General features: G+C 43.8%; 1 non-coding gene and 1 pseudogene across 1 annotated transcript; one reads left to right on the top strand and one right to left on the bottom strand.

Annotated features, from left to right (window-relative positions):
- The first annotated feature begins 1,266 nt into the window (after nt 1-1,266).
- On the top strand, nt 1,267-6,087 carry LOC142426749 (ferritin heavy chain pseudogene; annotated as a pseudogene).
- Nucleotides 6,088-20,466: 14,379 nt separating this feature from the next.
- Nucleotides 20,467-20,622, bottom strand: LOC142427216 (U1 spliceosomal RNA). The gene has a single exon (XR_012780027.1). It is a non-coding gene; the product is annotated as a U1 spliceosomal RNA (small nuclear RNA).
- Between the last annotated feature and the right edge of the window lie 1,442 nt (nt 20,623-22,064).

The following is a 22,064-nucleotide window of genomic DNA, read 5'->3' as shown; positions in this document are numbered from 1 at the left end:
AAGATATTGTAGGATGGTTTTAGACAATACAGAGCCGGGCACATGAGATCCAAAGTTCACGATGGTAGAAGATAGGGAGATCGATAGTGTTTTCTTTCAAAGCTCCTTTGCAGAAAGTCCTGTTCCCATTTAGCCCAAACCACACAGATAAGAGAGAGGCCAGCAGATTTTTCCCTGGAGAAAAATGAATCGATATATAGATGACCTCTTTTTTGTTTCTTTTTAGTCATTTTATTGGGGGCTCCTACAACTCATCATAATCATCCATCCATCCATTGTGTCAAGCACATTTGCACATTTGTTGCCTTCATTTTCGAAACATTTTCTTTCTACTTGAACCCTTGGTATCAGCTTCTCATTTTCCCCCCTCCCGCCTATATCCTCCCGTCCTCATGAGCCCTTCATAATTTATAAATATTATTTTTTCATGTCTTACACTGACCGATGTCTCCCTTCACCCACTTTTCTGTTGTCCATCCTCCTGGGAGAGTGTTATAGGTAGATCATTGTGATCGGTCCTCCCTATTTCCCCCACCTTCCCCTGACCCTTCTGGTATTGCTACTCTCAATAGTGGTCCTGAGGGATTTACCTGTCCTGGATTCCCTGTGTTTCCTGCTCTTATCTGTACCCATGTACATGCTCTGGTCCAACCAGATTTGTAAGGTAGAATTGGGGTCATGATAGTGGGGACAGGTGGCCTCTTAATATTTAACCACAGTGAAGCTTCTTGCCCCATAAACTCCCTTTACACTACCAATAAAACTCTTTTTTTTTTTTGATAACCCTCTGCCACAGAGCACTCTGCAGTGGAGAAAAAGAATCCAGAGTATAGGAGCTACAGGTTTCCGATCCTTTCCATCATGTAGGGCAAAATAATCGCTGAAGACACGTCTATGAAGGGTTGTATCTACTTGCCTGCCTTAGAAGGAGCCTTCCGTGTGGGGGGAGTGGGGGCATTTTTCTCTGGCCTTCACCCAGAATATCCAGCTGTTCTTGACGGTTTATCCTTAAATTTAAAAATGTTTCGTCTGCCTTTGATATGGACTTTGCTGTACACCTTGGGGCTTTTAAGAGGATTCATAATTCATTCTCCAGATTACTGATCTGTCCGGGAAGAAGTAAGGCCAGCGTGCTCCTTAGAAGCAAAGATGGTGAGACTTCGTCTTACACACTTTGGACATGTTGTCAGGAGAGACCAGTCCTGACGAAGGACATCCTGTTTGGTAAAGTGGAGGGGCAGCAAAAAGGAGGAAGGCCCCCACGAGATGGACGGACACAGTGGCTACAACCATCGGGACCCTCAAACAGGAACAATTGTCAGCATGGTGCAGGACCACACAGTGGTACGTTCTGTTGTGCATGGCACCTAACAACCTCAGCATCCCTGACAACAAGCGGCTTCTTCAGTTAAGAAATGGGAGAAGACTGGGTTATACGCATGTTGTTTGGCTCTCAGGTCCAGGAGCTGAATGAAGATGAAAAATAAAGCACTGAGGAATGTGCTTCACACCAATAAGGTGACAGGATATGCACTACCTTCATGGCAGATCCACCGCCAGCTCTGTGTAGTCGTGATTCTGGCTGAACGGAGGAAAGCGGAGCAGAATTGGAGGAAGCAGCAAGCTGTGTTTGTATGCAGGTGGGAAACTAAGTGATCCCCGTGTCATCAGGAGAAGCCAGCCCGCCACCAAGATAAGGCCTAGGAGTTTCTTCTCACGGGAATGCCGTTGTGTTGCTTCTTGCTTTTGCCTCATTGTAACAATCCAGACTCCAATGTTCACAGTGTAGTCCTGAGTGCTTGGTGGTAATTCTGGCTGTAAACCTGCTCTCAACATGCACTAGGCTAGAAGTGACTTCCAGAATATAACAGTCGGTGCGCACACACACTTACATATGCTTTTTTTTTTTCACAGTTTCATTTATGCTTGTCTTTTGTTTTGAAAGATAATTTCACATGGCAATTTTTTTATCCCTTGTCCCTAAATTATATCTAGTGCTGAGGCCTAGTCTGGGAATATAAAGTTGATTTTGTTTTTGCTTGTGTGCATTTTCATATAGCTTAGAAAGTTATTGTGTAAATCCTATATGTTCATTCTTGAAATGAATGTTCTTAAATCCAAGAGTAGATAAAGGTATATAGTGAAATGGAAAAAACAAACAACTTGACCTTAGATAAAATCACTATTAACCATTCATATGTCCTTCCAGAAAAACCACAGAAAGGCATAGAATTTTCACATCAGTGAGGTCCAACTAAGTGTTCTGCCACACACTTTGCGCCTGATTATTGATCTGAAGCCTATATTAAACAGGGACAGCAATCCAGTGCTCACCACGAAGCATGACATTTTACAGCGTTCTGTCCTTTTGTCCTCGACTGTAACATAAAATGCCTTGAAAGTGACCTTCTGTTTGGTATGTATGGCAAGAACACAAGCGTTTTACAATAAACAGTATCTCACAATAATGACTCATTTATTTGGAGAAGGGGGGAAAAATCCAGCAAATATTTTGGGCAAATGTCATAATGCATCTGGTGGTCAGCACGCTTGGGAGTGGGATTCCTGTCTAGTTCGACCACATTCCCTAGGCAGCCTCACAAAGAACGGGATTGTGAGAAAACCCATTTCAGCAGTGGGACGTTTCACTAAAAGTTTTTTGAACAAGATCCTCCCACCATGCTCAAGACCTATAAGTGAATTAAAAAAAAAAATCTCCATTATTTTTAGCATTGCAAACGTTTTCTCTATTCACTTCAAACAAACATACCATTTAGTTATTTAAACGCCTACTGTGTGCCCAGCTATGCAGTGTGCTTGATGTACATTATCTAATTGTAATCAGTGCAACCTGTGAGCTAAGCACTGTTCTTTGCCTATTAACTTTCAGTTAAAGAAGCAGGGGCACACAAAAGCTAAATAACTTGTACAAGACCTGGGAGGAGGAGGGTGAAGTTTGAGCTCAGGCCACTCTGACTGAGAGGCCATGTGTTAACCTCTGGGCTGCCTAGCTTCTACCTGTTATGGAAGACTTCACCCCTGGCTTCCCCATCTGCCACCTGTCATGTGTACCGTTGGTGCACCCTACTCAGCTGCTCTACAGAGACAGCCAGGAGGAGTCCTGGTTGCACAGCGTTGAAGGCTCATCGACGGCCAGTGCTTCAGTGTGCTTCCATAACTTCAATGGCAGTGAGTCAATGCTGACTCCTAGTGACCCCAAGACTAATTGTATGGGAGCAGAAAGTCCCATCTTTCTCCCTCGTTGCTGATGGTGGTTTTGAACTGCTGACCATCTAGACCCAAGCCGCATGCATAACCACTTCACCCCCAAAATGCAAACCAAACCCACCACCATCGAATTGATTCCAATTCCTGGTGACCCCATATAGGGCTTCCAAGGCTGAATCTTGATGGGAATAGACATCCTCATCTTTCTCTCACAGAGCCACTAGTGGATTTGAACTGCTGACATTGTGGTTAGCAGTCCCAACACTCCCCCAATAGCACTACCAGGGCTCCTTCCTGTAAGGGTGGCAGCCTGGAAAACTTTATGTACAAGAGTTCCGGTTCTTTAGCATCAGGATGAGTTGGAATCCACATGACAGCGGTGGATTTGCTGCTGTTGTTTTTAAGAAGCAATACAATATTTGTTTATATATGAACAACTAATAAAATATGTTTATATAGCCAAGAATGGTTATACCTTGTGTCAGAGTCTGTTAATATGTAAAACAGGTAATATATTACAAAGACAAACAAACAAAAATCCATTGCTGTCAAGTGGATTGACCCTACAGGATTAGAATGTGCTTTTGTGTATTGTTACGTCTTCCAGAATGGAAACCCTCTGTGGGGGTAATGATTTGGGCTCCTTGGCTCATTGCTTTGTCTTCAGTGACTCCAACAGCAAATGCGGAAGGAAGAAATGAGTGAGAAATGCATCCCAGGGACTCTGGTCTTTCTGTCTAATTTGTTTTGAGTTCATTGCACGGTCACCCACTCCACACTTAATTGTTCTGGTTGCAATGTAGGTTTAGCTTCGTCTTACCAACTAAGCTTTACTGTTCATGAGGGCAAAGGCAACCAAGGATTCCTTTCTCTGATCCACAGCACCTAGGAAACTGCTGGACAGTGTCGTGGATATCCACTCAATTCTTGATGATTACAGACATATCAAGGTGAGGCTGTCTACTGAATACCTTTTTTCGTCCTGTCTGTCGGTCTGTCTTTCTCCCAAAGGGAATTTTTAATTCCAAAGGGGCCAGGCAACTTCCTTTTTGAACACAGGACTCAAATGCTTTTGTGATAGAAATGTGCACAGCTCAGAAGGCCTGGGTAGCGTCCATTGTTTATTGGGGCTAAAGGAAATAAGATTCCTAAAGCAGCATCCAAGAAATCGCCAATAATTTCTAAGAGGTTTTCTTGGGAGGAGGGTACGACGCAAGAATGGTTCTAACTTGTGTCAAAGTCTGGCCCCCAGGTGTCCCTGCCAAGAATAAAATGGAAGAGCCAGTTCAGCAACGTAGCTAAATGCTGAGAGGTAGACTTCAAGTCGTGGAGCTGTGTTTACAAAAGCTGTTTGAGCCGTTTTTCAGAGGCAGTTTGGCAGTTTCTGGCAAAGTTCTCCAGAAGGCTACCAGATGACCCAGGTCCTAGCATGACTGAATGAAAGCATGTTCCATAGAGATAAGGTGCACCCCCTAAAGACGTGCATACAAATGTCTCACAGCAGCATGCAGAAGAGCCCCGCAAGGGAAATAACTTACCAATCCAATTGACACATTTGAAAAAACAAAACCCCTCACTGCCATCGGGTTGGTGCCAACTCACAGCTAAACCCTAGAAGACAGGGTAAAACTGCCCCTGTGAGTTACTAGATCGGTAATTTTTACCAGACTAGAAAGCCTCATCTTCCCTTTGTGGAGCAGCTGGTGGTTTCAAACGGCTGACCCTGTGGTTAGCAGCGGAGCTCAACCCCACTGTGCCACCAGGTTAAACAAAAACATTCATACAATGGAATACTGGGCCTTCAAAATGGACCCAATTGGTGCATCGTGCACTGCTGCATCTCAAAACCAGCGTGCTCAGCAAAAGTGTGAGCTGTCCAGAAATGGCAAATTTATGCATAGCAAGAAAGTCTTTTTAGTGGGGCACTGTTAATGGCCACGAGGGATGTTATCAGGGCGATAGGTCCTAAAACTGGTCCACAGTGGTGGTTACAACACTAAACATTGGACGGTACAGTTGAAAAAAGTGAAATAAATGAGTGAGACGCAACAAACCTTAATAAGTTGTTTTTAAAAAAGCTAGTTTATCTTTTTCTGATGGTAAGAGGAATACATGCCAATTTTAGAAAGTCCAGAAAATCCTAAGAAAAAGATCATCCATCTGACCAGACCTTCTTCTCAGAGCCGCCGTGGTGTCCTGCTTCAACAGTGCTTAAACAGAACCGGGCGCTCGCCAGCCTCCCCCCGCCCACCGGCCGCCCAGCCCGCCGCCCAGCACCTCCTCTCCGCTGCACTCTCGACGCCCCCAGGCCTCCACCGCCGCCAGGACCGCGTCTCCCTCGCAGGTACGCCAGAACTACAACCAGGACTCAACCAGATCAACCTGGAGCTCCAGGCCGCCTCCGTCTACCTGTCCATGGCTTACTACTTCGACGGGGATGACGTGGCTCTGGAGAACTTTGCCAAATACTTTCTGCACCAGTCTCACGAGGAAAGAGAGCACGCCGAGAAACTGATGAAGCTGCAGAACCAACGAGGGGGCCGGATCTTCCTCCAGGATATCAAGAAACCAGACCGTGACGACTGGAAGAGCGGGCTCAAGGCCATGGAGTGTGCCCTGCACCTGGAAAAGAATGTCCACCAGTCCCTGCTGGATCTGCACCAACTGGCCCCGGACCAGAACGACCCCCATCTCTGTGACTTCATCGAGACACATTACCTGGATGAGCAGGTGAAATCCATCAAACAGCTGGGCAACTACGTCACCAACCTGCGCAAGATGGGGGCCCAGATTCCGGCCTGGCAGAGTATCTCTTCAACAAGCATACCCTGGGAGACAGTGATGGAGAGAGCTAAACGGCAGCCCTGTCTTCCCCAGGTCACCAAGGCAGCGATGCATGTTGGGTAGCCCTGTCCCTTTTCTAGAAATTGTACCCAAGCATCCACTTCCGTTCTCCCATTTGTACCTTTCCTTCAGATAAAGTCTAAAGTCATTTGGAAAAAAAGATCATCCATCCGTCTCAAGAGAGAGCATTTTGCCTTTTTCCTTCAGAGCTCGGTTTTAGTCCCCACCCTGAGTCTGCTGCATAGGGTTGAGATGACCCTCCGCCTGTAATGATTCATTCTGGTTTCCCAGCCAAATAGTTTAAACCTTTCATTTCATCATTCAAACCTTTTTAGTAAACATCAGTATAAATAATTGCCTAATGCTTTTACATGAGAACATATCATAACTCATTCAATCACTCCACTTTTTGGCATGAGGCCAGTTTTCACAAAAAAAAAAACAAAACACACATGCTGACCATCTTTGTATAAAAGATTGCTGAGCCTTATTTTTTTATCGCGCTTTCCTCGATGTTTGGTGTATCTCGCAAAACTCGGATTTGAAAGCGTGACCTTTGAGATATGGGCGTCTTGATCTCCACCTGGTGAAAGGCCCTCCACTGAAGTACAGGAAACAAACCACGCATGATTTCAAAACAGGGCAGAGGTAATGACAGCTTGTGGCTGGCTCGGCTGGACCTGTGGATCAGGTCTGCGCCCACAGGCTGAGAGTTCCAATGAAGTAAGCGATCAACGCACAAGGTCGAAAGCCCAGAGGGCTGGTGACAGTGTTCAGAGGGGTGTACACCTGTGTGGGAGCAGATCGCCGGGTTTGTTCCTCCGAGGAGAGAAGAGTGGGCTTGACTTGTTGAGTGTTCTGTTGGCAGCAGAGCCCGTGCTCATGACCCTTAACTATTGTGCCACCAGGGCGAGGTGCAGGGTCATGGGCCTCGCTTGAGGGCAAAGGCTTTGCTACGTGCTCTCTCACAAGCTAACTGTGTGTGCCAGCTGGTGGGAACCCTAGCTAGCCCTCCAAACTACTCAAGGTGCAGGAAGGCTGGAGGTCTAAGAACAGTATTAAACTAACCAACATGTCCTCGTTTAAGAACTATCGCTTGAATGGAACACAATAACCAGCTGCAATGGTCATTCCAAATGGCCCGGTGAATACAGCTATTTGCTTTCTCATCAGTCAGAGAAATTTAACATCATGGGTTTGTTTGTTTTTAACATCTGGAAGCGGAGGCCCAAGAACTCCCCCTGCTCAAAAGCTCCACTCATTTGGCCTCCCAATGCATGAAACGGTTCAACAATTAAGATGGACTGTTCTTTGCTACCCCATTGCTTGATCTACCAGGGGTCCTCAAACTGTTTAAACAGGGGGCTAGTTTGCTGTCCCTTAGATCCATTGGAAGGCCGGACTATAGTTTAAAAAACAAACAAACTATGAATTAATTCCTACGCACACTGCACATATCTTATTTTGAAGTAAAAAACAAATGGGGTAAAAACACCCAGCAGGCTAGATAAATGTCTTCGGTGGGCCGCATGTGGCCCGCAGGCTGTAGTTTGAGGACCCCTGATCCTAGCCTCTCAAAGCACACTGCACCAATCAATTTAGAGGAACTGTGCTTAAGAAAACGGTGACCCTGCCCCTGGTGAATGAGTACATGGTCCATAAAGGTTCAGTGGAAACCGGCAAAACACAGCTACTGTGTCATTTCAACCACACAAGGAAAGCAAGCCTTATGTGCAGACAGTGCGATTAGAAAAAATTAAAAAGTCTGACAGGACTAGCACTCTGCCCACGTGGAGTGCTATTTTCACACCCTAAAAGCAAAGAAGAGGAGACCTCTACCGATTTCCCACCCCTGGTTTGCTTCCTTGCTAGTCAACAGATACCGTTCTGTGACTTTCAATTAAGAATCCCTCTGGGAGAGAAACCACTTTTTTGGAACTTGACTCAGAGAACTTGCTCTGTGAAGTCTGATCCCCACCAAGACCCCCACCCACACTCACACAACCATCCCCCATGACAAGGAAAGGTAACCCGTCAAGGTGCTGTAAAGACTAGAAAGGGAAGAGAAAACAGAACCTAGACAGGAGATGGGAAGGAGAGCAGAGAGAGCTGACTTGCGTTGTTGTTTAGCTACATTTTATGGTGAATCGTGTGAACGTTTACAGAGCGGATCATCCATTTTACCCTCAACAGTTCAAACACGTTTTGTTTCAACTCATCCATTGCAGTCCCCTCAATGGACCCTCCCTATACTACTTTCCTGGGTTCCCTGTTTCTGTTTCCCCTTCCTCCTTAACACTCTGGTCTTTGCCCTTGGATAAATACTGCCCTTTTGGTCTTAAATGGTTGATTATTCTAACACGGGTTTGACTTTAGTTCCAGACCTGATAGGTGACTAAGGGCCATTGACTTGGGGTTCCACCAGCTTGTATCTGACTAGTAAGACTGGTCTCATGATTTGGGGTTTTATTTCACATTTTCCCCACCCCCTGCTACCATCCCCATTCTCTCCAGGACCTTCTAATACAGCAGTTCTCAACCTGTGGGTCGAGACCCCTTTGGAGGTTGAATGACCCTTTCACAGAGATTGCCCCATTCATAACGGTAGCAAAACTACAGTTATAAAGTAGCAATGAAAATAATCTTATGGTTAGGGGTCATCACAACACGAGGAACTGTATTAAAGAGTGTGGCATTAGGCTGGTTGAGAACCACTGTTCTAACGTGATCCTTTTCAGAGCAGGCAGCAGTAGCCAGAGACCACCTAGTACTTCTGGTCTCAAGATCATGAAGGCTAATATTTACATGGTTCATTAACCCATTGGACTAATTATTTCCATATTTGATATTCATTATTCTTTTTTTCTAAGGACAAATAGTTGCACCTTAGATGATTGCTTTTAGGATCCCAGTTACTAGTCACCAAAGCAGGACATACATAGACCATTGTCTTCGTGAACTATATTATGCCAATTGACCTGGGTGTCCCCCATGACTATGGTCCCGATTCCCCATATTTTCAAGGTGTTTGGTCGTGTCTAAGAAGTTTTCCTCACCTTGTCCACTCCATGCTCGCTCCATCACATCTATGGATATATTGGCGGCAAAGGTCAATACTCGTGTATACATGTCAGCTACAGCTGCTTTTTGTTTCTGGGCCTAATGAGTGCTTTCTGGTCTGCTTACATTGCCAGGTGCCACAATAGAAAGGCTCTTGAAAGTTATCTAATGGAACTGTTATTTTCCACATAAGAAAACGAAATTCAGAAAAGTCATGATCCAGCCAAGCGCAGGCACATCTGTGACAGAAACAAGAATCAGGCACAGGTCTCCTGCCTGGCCGTGTAAGGACAATCCCACTAGGGAATTTTAACTGGTGGAAAAGAAGCCCAACGCATTGCGTCACCCCAAGTACTGGAACGCATCCATGCCCCCAACCCCCTCCTCCTTTACCAACAACCACGTCTGCGTTAGAAATCCCTGCCTCTTCCTTTAACATCCCTGCTCGCCAAGTGTAAAGCTATGCCCGCCCACCATCCAGGCCCACATCTTCCCTGGCCAAGGCTCCTTCCTCTGGATGCCAGCTAATACATGTGTCCTCTTTCGAGTTCTCCAAGAGGGCCGCCTGGTCCAGCCCAAGTCACGATTTTCCGTGACCATGGGAAAATGCCAAAGCCTTGTAGATCAACTCCAAAGCCAAGTCCAGAGAGGACCTGCAGCTATCCTGCCCTCACAATCCCGACCCTTCCCACATCTTCCATCCCCTCCCCAACCAAGATTTCCTTTGACACAAACCGGATTCCAATCTGTTATTTCTTCCCAGCCATTGCCTGTGTGCAGCAGCAGGGCTAGGCTTACACCTCTGGAGCTGGAGCACAGAGAAGGGATCAGAAATGGAAGCAAATCCCCCATAGGTTCAGTGCTTGGGCAGACCTGCCTAACTCGGGAGCAGCTGGCTGATTCTGCCTTTCAGTTTTCAGGGACCAACAGTTAGCATCATGAAGTTCTAAGTCGATAAAGCACTAAGTGGCCTTAAAATTTGTCGTCAGATTTTTCAGGTGGGGAAGAGCCTGTCGGTTTTGTGCCAGGATGTGGTCCCAAGAAGGAAGCATGTGCTTCGGGAGGAGGAAGGGGCCCGAGTAGTGCGGGGACAGAGAGACCAGTCTGAAAGGATGTGGCCAGAGGTGTGGCAGGAAAAGAGCATTGAAAAGCGACGAAGGTCAATGCCGTTAGTCTCCTTTCTCTGCTTTCGCGTGGCATCCAGCAGGCTGAGATCTGCAAAGTGCCCTCCCACGCCAACAAGGCTTTTCCCAGCACATCTGCAGTATGTGTTGGCGTGCAAATGCAAACCAAGCAGCCGCCACCACCACAAAACTCCAATGAAAATGTTTTATCTGTTTTGTTTTTTTCCTGAGGATCAAGGCTGTGACTTCCACTGGGACTGAAGCAGTTTCTTCCGATCGTTTGCTAAGGTGGCTTGAAGGATTCATAGATAACTGCTGAAATGATCGATGTCTAAGTCAAGAGTTCTTTCTAGGAGGAAATGGAAGAGACACCATTAAAAAAATGTTTTTTTAAATGGTGGTGTGCCAACGCTCTGCAAAAGCTGTCATGTGATGAATACGAGAATCTTTATCAAGTAGATTTAAAAAGACAGAACCAGAAGTACCCTTTATTGATTGTTTGACTTAACACCCTTAAATGAAAAGTGTTTCCTTAAATTAGGAAAGTCAAACATCTCCTGCAAAAAGTCTATTAGTGTGGCTTGGTGAAAACTTAAAACACTCTGTTCACAACTTAAAATTTATTTTAAGCTTTTGTTTCCAAGCCCTGATACAGCCGGACCATTTTAAGATAAATGTATTCCGCAGAACGTTGAACTCATTTTATTTTTCTGACTAACCAAACGAGTGTTTGTAAAGTTCCAAGACAAGAAATCATCTCTAATTCATGAGCTTTCCTGATCTTCAGGGAATATTTTTGCTCTGTGTCACCCTTGTCGCTGTCTAAATTATCTCGGTCATGAAAAAAAAAAAACCGTGATCAAAACCTATATACGTGTGTGTCTTCACAAAGTTGGTTGAAAAAAATGGAACTCCAAAATAATGGGATTTTTCCACAAATCACTTCATGCCCCCTCATAGAGAGGGACTATTTCAGTAACAAATATAATACATAGTAGCATTTTGAAATAAAAACGTCAATATTTCTAAGCAGTCAACATAATACATTTCAAAGACAGATTAAGTCCTTTTATGCTAATCATTCTCTTTCAAATCATTCATAAACTGCAAAATAAAACTCACTCTTGCTTTTCAAAGCATGCGCTCAGTCATGTTTCGGTATGGGTCAGAGGTAGGAAGACATAAACCAGGAAGAAGTTTGTTCTGCACTGGATCCCAGAATCAATGGACAGGGACTGAGTTAAAAAAAAAAATCTTACATTTGGATTCCAAACAAACACACACATATATATTTTTAATTGCATCACTTGGCATTTTTAGATTTAACAAGAGAAGAATGGATAGACCACGTAGCTAGTATCAAATGGCGAAGAGCATTCCGGGAACAAGAGGACCGGCCTTGCTTGCCGTTGCTGCAGATGTTAGAAGTCGGGGACCAGGGGGAGACAGCCACCGAACGATACTGAGAAATCACATCCTTCCCTTGTGGCGGGAGACAGACGACTAGGCTGCCAGCAAACAGTTCCTGGAGTTCTTAAGCACCAGTCTTGTGCTGGTCTTCGTCTTCTGTCTGCGTAGCAAACACTGCTCTCCTCAGTGTGTTCATTTGCAAACTGCGCCCTCCATCTCCCTCCTGGCTACTCTCCCTCCCAAGTGCTATTATGATTTTTTTCCTGTTTTTTTAAAACATTTTCTTAGGGGCTCATACAACTCTTATCACCATCCATCCATACATCAATTGTATAAAGCACATCTGTACATTCTTTGCCCTCATCATTTTCTTTTTGACGATTTTTTTTACTTTATTATTTTTTTGAGATTTTTTTACTTTAATTGATCGCTTGTTTTTTTTTTTTACAGTTTCATTGGCAAATAATCCACATATACATTTTCATATACATAGTTCAATCATATCAAGAAGAACTGGACAATCATTACTCCAAACAATTTTAGAACTTCTTTTTCATGGTTAAATTGCTTTTAAAATTAGTTGTGTAACCACCATCAGTTCTAGTGCTCTCCACCCCCTCCTGCACACTCTATAAATTCCTCTTCAGACTCATGCAACATATGCAATGACGCCAAATGCAGGAAGATCACAGGCCAGTGGGTAGAGAGTCTTGTGGATCCAGTGGTGCTGGAAGCATCTCAGTGCTGGTGTGGGTCTCCATGTGGCCCTTCCAGCTCCAGGGTTCTGGCTCCATCAGCATAGTTCCATGTGCCCTCATCATTTTCAAAGCATTTGCTCTCCACTTAAGCTTTCATGTTTTTTTTTAAGCATAGCACACTTAGAAAAATAACTGAAGGAAAGAGGGAGTGATTAACAAACATAGAAGGCTTGTGTTATTTGAGTAAATTAAGGAAATTAGACTAATTAGCTTCCCAGTACCCACTGTCTACTTCCCCCAGCAGGCTGGTGCTTTGCATAATTCTGACCCATGGTGACCCCTCTATAGCATTTCTGAGATGGGAAATCTTTATCCGAACAAATAACCTCATCTTTTTTCCCACCGAGCCCAGCTGCTGGTGCACTGCACTGCTGACCTTGTGGGTTGCTGGCCAACATCTACCTCACAGCCCCCTTACTAAATACTTTTTAGTCAGTCTGCCCTTCAATGGAATGTGTATTGCTATATGTTGACAGAAGAGTGGCAATATCATAAGCTATGCCGTTCTCTGATCAAAGTAATTTTAACAAAAAAAACCTAAACATTTAAAATACATTCCAACTTTTTTTCAGTCTTTCTTTTAATGGGGAGAAAGCTGTGTTGTCTTGCTAGGCACTGTTTTGAACTTTAAGCTGGTGTTTGAATGATTACATAAGAGCCTATGTATAGCGATGGCCGGACGCAGTGGCGGCAACAATGGGCTCAAACAGAGCGATCGGGAGGACAGTGCGGGACTGGACAGGCCAGTGTGTCATTCTATTGTGTGCCGGGCCTCGATGAGTCACAGACAACTCGCACGCACTGGACCGCAGCAGCGTGGACAGTGACAGGCTGCTGGACTGTACAAAATCCATTTGTTTCCCAACAAAGCCCTAGTGAGCTTTAACCCAGCTAAGCAACCAATCCACCCAGCGTATCACAGGGCACATCTTGAGATCCTGTGGAGGCAAGGTGATATTTTCACCTACTGGAAGAACTAAAGCAAACATTTATCTGTTGATTCTACTGGCAGGAAAAATAATCCAGTTTCATAAAGAAGCAGAGAGGCAATTCAGTGAGATAAGAAAAAAATGGAGAAAAAAATGGAAATGAAGTTCTGGAATCTGTCCATCTGAAACGTTCAGCGATCTCTGATCCATATTCAATACGTATATTCAAGAAACACAAACGACGTAGCATGCTACACCGTCCATTTTGATCCCTGCGCTCGCTCGCTCGCTCTCTCTCTCTCTCTCTCTCTCTCTCTCATAAGCATCTATTCTGATTAGGTCGTGGGCAAATTCCTTGCCTGTTTTTTGAGTTCTTCGCTTTGTGGTAACTGAGCATGCCTGATTTTGTCTCCACGCGCGGTCTCTTTAAATAGAAATTGTTGAAGGCATTTACCCATCCTACTTGAATGCCATTGTTTAAAATTGTAGCCCGGAGATCTTGTACATTCTCAAAGTGGAATTTAAGAAAATGTTCAGCTTTTCATAAGTTCTATCTGATTCAACGTCCCATTGTCAGTCTTTTTCCCCCCCAGGGCAGACAAATGAAGAGCGATGAAGCAGTTCCAGAACATCCTCCTTGGTATTTCATTAGTTTAGAAGATGAAAATCTTGTTCACAGCACCCCCACACAATCTGTTACACCAAGCACCACAAGCAGTCACACCCAGCATTCGGTCCAACACAATGCCCGTGATTGTAACTCTTCCCTCAGCTTCTTCCTTTCCCAGCTTCAGGCCTGGATATCGTGCACTCGAAGTCAGTTTAACCCTCACATAACCAGTGGCCACGCGCATCTTCCTGGACCCATCTCAATGTTTGGGGGAGTTGTCCCTTCACAGGTACCCAATATCCAACAATGGAAGGCGTAAGACGGAGTTTCTTTAGTCACATAAGAACTAGTTCTGTTGAGAGATGACAAGAGGGTCCAGGCTGCTGAATGAGCACCAATGATTCCTAAATCGAGAGCCCTTGTGGAGTAGTGATTATATGTGGGGCTGCTAATCACAAGATCAGCAGTTTGGAACCCCCAGCCGCCTTGGAGGAGGAAGATGAAGTGTTCTACTCCTGTAAACAGCCACAGTTTCCATGGAAACCCACAGGGGCAGTTCGACCCTGTCCTATTGGGTTGCTGTGAGTTGGGATTGACTTGATGTCGGTGAGTTTGGCTTTGGGGGCTATTCCCAAACCCAAGCCATCCATGTTGGTAGCCACTTCTCACAACTGGCATAAAGTGACTGATGCCATTCGGCAAGTGATTGCAACCACACACCTGCTCAGACAGACCTCTGGCAAACAATCGCATCCAGAAGCTTCACCAGAGGGCACTTCATTCATAGCTAGGGGCAATAATTAACCACTCAACTGCTTGACGATTTGAAGCCTACCCAACAGCTCCACAGGAACCTTGGTGGCACAGTGGTGGTTACAAGTTGGGCTGCTAATCGCAAGGTCAGCAGTTCAAATCCACTAGTTGCTCCAAGACAGGAAAGGCTTTCCACTTCTGTAAAGAGCTGCAATCTCACACTCTCAGGGGCAGTTCTACGGGGTCATTATGATCCGCATTGACTCTCTGGCAGGAAGTTTGGATTTTTGGTGGGCAGGTGGGGGGAACAGCTCTCCACAGGAGCAAACTATTGGAGATCTACTCCTTTAAAGATGACCCCATTGTTGTTGAATCGATTCTGATTCATAGCCATCCTATAGGACAAAACAGACCTGCCCCATAGGGATTCAAAGGCTATATCCATGCCAAAACAGCCAGCCACATTTTCCTTCTGCAAAGCAACTGGTGGCCTCAAACCATCAACCTTTCGGTTAGCAGCTAAGTGCTTAAGCATTGCCCCACCAAGGACTCTCCCCTGTGAAGATTACGGTTTAGGAAACCCAATACAGGAAGTGATACTTTGCCATCTAGGGTACCCCATGACTCAGAATCAACAGTGCACAACAACAAATGAGTGTTTATAGAAAGTTATTTTTGTGATAAGAGTTGTATGAGCCCCTAATAAAACGTTTTTTAAAAAAAGAAAACGATTAGGGCAAAAAATGTACGGATGTGCTTTATACAATTGATGTATGTATATGTATGGATTGTGATAAGAGTTGTATGAGCTCCTAATAAAATGTTTATAAATAAAGTTATTTTTGTTTGTTTGGGGGGTTTTTGGTGAAGCTTACCTTAAATATGTTTCCCACAGCTCAAAATCACTGTCTCAGGGGGGAACCAAGATCAATTGTCTTAACATAGTCCCCAAAGACAATGTAGATCAGACCTTGGTGAGTACTGACTAGCGTCTTAGAAGTTCAAGAGCAGCCATCTAAGGTGAAACTATTCATCCGTCTTTGTCTGCAGGAGAGAAGAATGAGGAAAATTAAAGACACATAGGAACATTAATCTAACGGACTAATGGACCACATGGCCATCAATCCCCCACCCCCGACCTGAGATCAGAACAACTCTGATTTTTCTGACTCCCACTAAAACTTCTCTGAAAGGAATCACATCAGAAGGTACTGGATAAAGTGGGAGAAAAAAATGAATAACAAAGCTCAAAATAATTTTTATAAGACCAGATTGGTGCTCATTCTGGTTCCAGTCATCGTGAAACAATTCCCTATGTGCTGGTGACATTGACTGGATCAACAACCCTGGTTCCACTCCCCCCAACCATATGGGCCCTTCTGCCCCAGTCCTGGGAGGCACACCCTTTGAATTCTCAGGATCCAAATACTATTGCCTGGCAGCTGCAAACCCAAAGGTGGTTGGATCCCACCACTGAGTGGCTCCATGGGAGAAATACCTGGTGATCGCTCCTGTAGAGAGTAGAGCCTGGAAACCCTACGGTGCTGCTCTGCACCACCCCAGTCCCAGTGAACTCATGGACATCCAGCAACAACAACAGAAGAACTACACATATGCCTACTTATCCCTCAGCTCTCCACTCTGAAACTCCTTCCACTAAGCAGACGCCTTGGCTCTTTTTCCATCACGGCTTTGGTTACATGACTGTATTGAGCACTTTTACAGCATGATACATAAATCTGAGATTGCAGCCGTAACAGCACCATTTATACTCTATCTTCAAAAACCAAAAAAGACCAGATGGGTGGAAGCCCCCAAAACCAAAAAAGATAGATGGGTGGAACCCCCAATATCATGGCCCTTACTCATCTACCAGGCTGGGCACGAACGAAGTCCCATGGCTCAGCTTGCAGTCAAACAAAACACAGCATGATAAAGAACATAGTAAAGACGACAAGTAAAGCAACATGCCCATCTCAGAAGAATCAGCCCTTTGAGATCAAAAGGGCAGCACTTCCCCAAGGACAAAGTTCAGAAGGGTGAGGAAAGATGGAGGGATGGGAACAGGAAACACCAGGACCCTGCGAGATCAGCGATGTTACAATGTGTGTGTGTGTGGGGGGGAGGGGTTGTCACTCGTGACCCGGAACAACATGTGTAGGACTTGTGATTGAAGGGAGAAAGGATCTACTTTGGAACCTTTCAGCCAATTCATAATAAAAAAGCTTCCAAAAATGTCTTCCACTAAGACGACCACAGCTCTGCTGACATGGTGTAGAACATTAGACCTTGTATCCGTAACTTAAGCCAGTATTGAGGTACTGCCTACCATCTGTATCTGAAGTGAGGTGTTCACATCCCGGGCAGGGCTGAGTGGCTAGCCTTCCCCTGAATAGGTGACCACCTTCCCTCTTGCAGATGCTGTGAATTGTGTCGTTGAGCACATCCCCTTGGCAGTTAGAAGAATCAGACACAGTCTGTGGCTCACCTCTAGCATGTGGGGAAGTCCTTAAGGCATGCATATTCATCTCATAACTTATCCTTTTCCCCCACATTCTATCTACATGCCGTTTATTACAACTGTTTTGAGTACTTTATGTATTTTTACTAGGGGCCTAAAGTTCTCTTTGGAGGTCTAAATTAATCAATAATTTAAAAAGTAATCTATTGTTTGGTATGGAGCAGAACGAGTTCCAGATTGCTGTGCTCATTTTGAACGAGAAGATTTTGAAATTCAGGACAATTCTCACTTGGGACACTTATTTAAAAGCTATGTAGAGCATGCTCTCTGAGCATTAACGATATTTAAAAGTTCAACATCAATTATTTCTCCATGACTCTCAGCTGTTGTTATTATTTTTTGTACAAGCAAAATTAAAAGACAATTAGAGGGAATTACATCAAAATGGAAGAACATGTTAGACATACAAACTTGAACTCATTTGAATTTCATCATAAATACATGTTTTATATATGTATTTAATTAAATACTTTTATTGGGGGCTCTTACTTCTCTTATCACGATCCATACATTCATCCATTGTGTCAAGCACATTTGTATATATGTTGCCATCATCATTTTCAAACATTTTCTTTCTACTTGAGCCCTTGATATTGTCAGCTCCTCTTTTTCCCCCTCCCCCACCCTCACTCCCTCATGAACTCTTGATAAGTTATAGACTATTATTTTCATATCTTACATCATCCTCTGTCACCTTTCACCACTTTTCTGTTGTTCGTCCCCCTGGGAGGGGGTTATATATTAAACCTTGTGATCAATGCCCCTTTTCTCCCCCCACCTTTCCCTTATCTGCCTGGTATCTCTATTCTCATTGTTGGTCCAACATTATATATTTTTCTAAAGAATATATACATTGTTTTATTAAGCTAAGAATCTAAGATTTTAGATGAATTACTAGAATTTTTACTCAAGTTAATAGGAACTAGAAGTTAAGCAGAATTAACAGGATGATTAAATAACTTTAAAATATTACATTATCTTAAATGCATGAAGGAAAGTAGGACTTCAATCTGAAGTCACTTTGTCCTTTAATGCCAAGCCCTTTTACATGATTATTTTGTCCTGTTTTGGTGGCCCAAGAGTTTAGATTTGCTTTGTGTTAGGAGGTGATTGAGATGTTTAGTAGGAGAAGGAGGAAGAGAAATGAGCTACTGCTACTGGATGAGAGGATAAAAGAACTGTGAAGATAGTTTTTATTGTAGAACTCTTTTGTACACTGGCACACACACACTCGGGCGCCTCAAATGTTAGGTGTGTTTCTGGGTACGTTTGGCCAGCTGGTTCCCAAACCAGGACCAGTTTCCCCCTATCTGCGCTAGTTTTTGAGATACAGAACCTACACCATATACCACTCTTGACTACACTCACGCAGAATATTTTAATATAGTGTAAGCCAGCCTGAAATAGAAGAAATGAACATTGGTTTTATTTGAAGTACCAGCTATTGAGGTCAAATTATTCTTCACCTGGTGTCTTTCGATTCAAAGATATCCTTAACCAGTGCAAATTACATGAACTTGGAGTTTCCCCCAAGTATTACTATATCTTTAGCAGGAACTGAATGGCAGGCCGCTCTGAGTTGTTATGTTAAAAGGAGGCCAGAAATCAGAGTTGCTGTACAATGAATCAGGAGCCCTGATTGTAGTGGCTTATATGTTTGCCTGCCCACCACAAGGTCAGCTCTTAGAGTCCACCAGCCAGTCTGCAAGAGAAAGATGAGACGTTCTGACTCCACAAAGAGCAGCCGCAGAAGCTCACAGGAGAAATTCCACTCTGGGGTCCCTATGGGTCGTAATCAACAGACTGTTAGTAAGTTTTGTGCAATAAAAAGAGATTAGAATATTCTGAAACACAAAATAGGTCTGTTAGAGTTCAAACTCCTTATTAAAATTAAAGTACAACTGTCTGATTACAAGATGGAACAACTTCTCCACCTGTGCGCAGAAACTCTTAAAAGAAAAGTTAGAATTTTTCTAATAAAGAAGCTTGGAGTCAACCTCACGTCTGAAACATTGAACATGAATTACCCACTGGCTTACATGTCAAAATGGGTTCTGAATGTGTTTGAAGAAAAATTTAGAACTTCAAGAAATATGAAAATCGCTATGGAGTCTTTTGACCCTAAAAGACCCTCACACTTTCCACATACGTGCCTTTTCCATTTGCTATTTTACTTTCTACTCTTCTTGATTGTCTTCTGTCTTTGCAGTATCCAACTTACAGTCTCTGTACATATTGCAGAATCTCTCATAGCAAAAAGAAAAACCCACTGCCATGTAATTGATTCTAACTCATAGTGACCCTGTAGGCCAGAAGAACCGCCCCTTTGGGTTTCCCAACCCATAAACCTTTTAAAGGTAGCAGAGTGATTGGTGGGTTTGGACCACTGACCTCATGATTGGCAGTTCAATGTGCATCCAGCTAGCCACCATGGATGCTTATTCAGCTTCTTTGGGAAGTTCCTTGATACCTAAATCTTTTTCAAATATTTCTTACCCTAACCCTAACCCTAAATTTTTCTAATATTTAAAACTAGATGATAAATTAATAAATTAGTATAATTTAAGAGCTGGAAAAATAGTGGAACACCATGTCTAAGAAGCTAGAGCTGATGTGGTCTATCCAATGCAATTTTCTGAATCAATGCCTGAAATAATCCCAGGAGCAGGCCTGAAACACAAAGACACAAAGGAAGACATGTTTTGTTGTTGGGCTATGCTGCATTTTAGGCTGGTTTCCTGGCCCAGCCAAGTTAACACAAAACCCAACTATCAGAATTGTCTGTCAAAGTCAACCAAATCACCCACTCACCACCACCAAGTAAATTAGACTCATAGTGACCTCATGAGACAGAGGAGAACTGCCATTTTGGGTTTGGAAGACTTTATGTCTTTACAGGAACAGGCAAACTCATCTTTCCCCTGAGCTGCAGCTGTTGCTTTTGAACCACTGACCTTGTGGTTAGCACCTCCCTGTGTAGTCCACTGCACGACCAAGGCTCCAGAAGGTCAACAGAATAGCTCTTATTAAAAACTATATAAAACCATAGTTGTTTTGGGTTATGTAAAAGTTTACCTTATAACATTAGACAAATACGTATAAAACCTGTAATCAAAGTTACACTATATAACATCTTTTTCTATGTACAAAAATATATCCTTAGTACAAAAACATGCCTTTACTTATACTGATATATAGGTTTCAAATGAAATCCACCTCCACCCCCCTCCAGGGGATAGCAGTCCCCCACTCCCACAAATCATGCAGTCGAGTTTCCCACATTTGGGGAAATCGCAGGGGTCAGCACATCCGGAGTGCAATGGGTGAGTCTCGCCCTGGGAAAACCGCCTTCGTGATCATGGTATCTCCCCTGCCAGGTAAGTATTCAAATGAAATATTTAAAGTAATGGCTTAGTGGAGGATATGTACTCAGGATAAATCGCAGATTCTTTCTACCGCAGCCCCTACCTCTTAATCCCCCTCATCTTGCTGGACACCTTGGTAATGAGACCCTAATCCATTTGTATTTAGAATGCCTTAGCTATAGATTGGCTCTGATTGGTCAGATGTAGGAGGGAGATGTAGATGTTGCATGTGCTATTCTTAGGTTTTTTGCCTTCCTATTCTCACTGAGGCAATCCTCCTGGAGGGAGCAAGCCTGGGTTTCCTACTGCTTTGTTGACAAGACCTATTTGATCAGCGGTAACTGTGGTTTCCTAGGGTTTCTCCGGCTCTGTTCTTTCTGCTCTTTCCCTCACTTCTTGCTTAGATTTAAAAGGTTTAAGTCAGTTGTGTAAATTGATCTTGGGCAACCTTCTATTTCACAAAACCAATCGTCTGCAATCTTACTCTTCTCTCTATCACAAACTTTGCCAAAGGTAAAGCAAAAAGCTGAGTAAAGTACTTCGAGTACCAAGTCCAGCCTCCTTTACGCATGTTACTGCGGTCTGATTTGATTACAAACGCTGTCGCCTAGCATTTGCGCTGCTACCTCCCCCTTAAGAAACTCCAATTGTTCTTTCTTCCACAGACCTTGCATTTATTTTTTGATAAAAAGGCAGCATTTTGTTGGCTCTAATTAGTTTGGCTCAACCCATTAGCTGCACGAACAATAGACTAATTGTCAGTGAAATTCGTCTTCTATCTGTCACCCTGTCCCCTCCTCCAATTTCTAGCTTAGTATATTGGCAAGAATAGGCTCTGTTGACTTGAAACAAATCCTTTCATCTCTCAAAGCCTCAGTGGCGAGGAGGCAAACAGTCATACCCCAGGTTGCTTTCAGACACGCTATAGTATGCATCTTAGAAAGAAGGGGGGTGGAAATCACTCTGCCCAAGCAATTCTCAAAAATTTGAAGAAAGAAGTCCAAAAAGCGAAACTGGAGGTGGAGGTGAGGGGAGGCTTGTAAATTAGTCCTCTTGTTAACCTCTAACTCAGTGGTTCTCAACCTGTGAGTGGTGACTCTTTGGGGGGTTGAGCGGCCCTTTCTTAGGGGTTGACCGAGACCCTCGGAACAGAGACGCCGCTCCTCTATGGGTGTCCAAGGGGTCTGCCCACCTGCAGATACGCCCTCATACCCGGAGTGAAGACTGTTACCCATGCTACACCAGGCTTCAAATCAAAATTCATTTATTTGTCATTAGAAATAAATATTTCACAATACATAATATTACGTATTGTTTGGCGATCGATCGCGATACTTTCATTATTTTCCGTTTGTAACAATGAAAACACGTTCTGCAGATCAGATGTTTGCATGACGATTCATAACAGCTGCAAAATGACAGTGATGAAATAGCGACGAAAGTAATTTTGTGGTTGGGGGTC

Source organism: Tenrec ecaudatus, chromosome 14, assembly GCF_050624435.1.
Source record: "Tenrec ecaudatus isolate mTenEca1 chromosome 14, mTenEca1.hap1, whole genome shotgun sequence".
NCBI classification, from domain to species: domain Eukaryota; kingdom Metazoa; phylum Chordata; class Mammalia; order Afrosoricida; family Tenrecidae; genus Tenrec; species Tenrec ecaudatus.
This window is presented reverse-complemented; position numbering and strand designations above follow the sequence as displayed.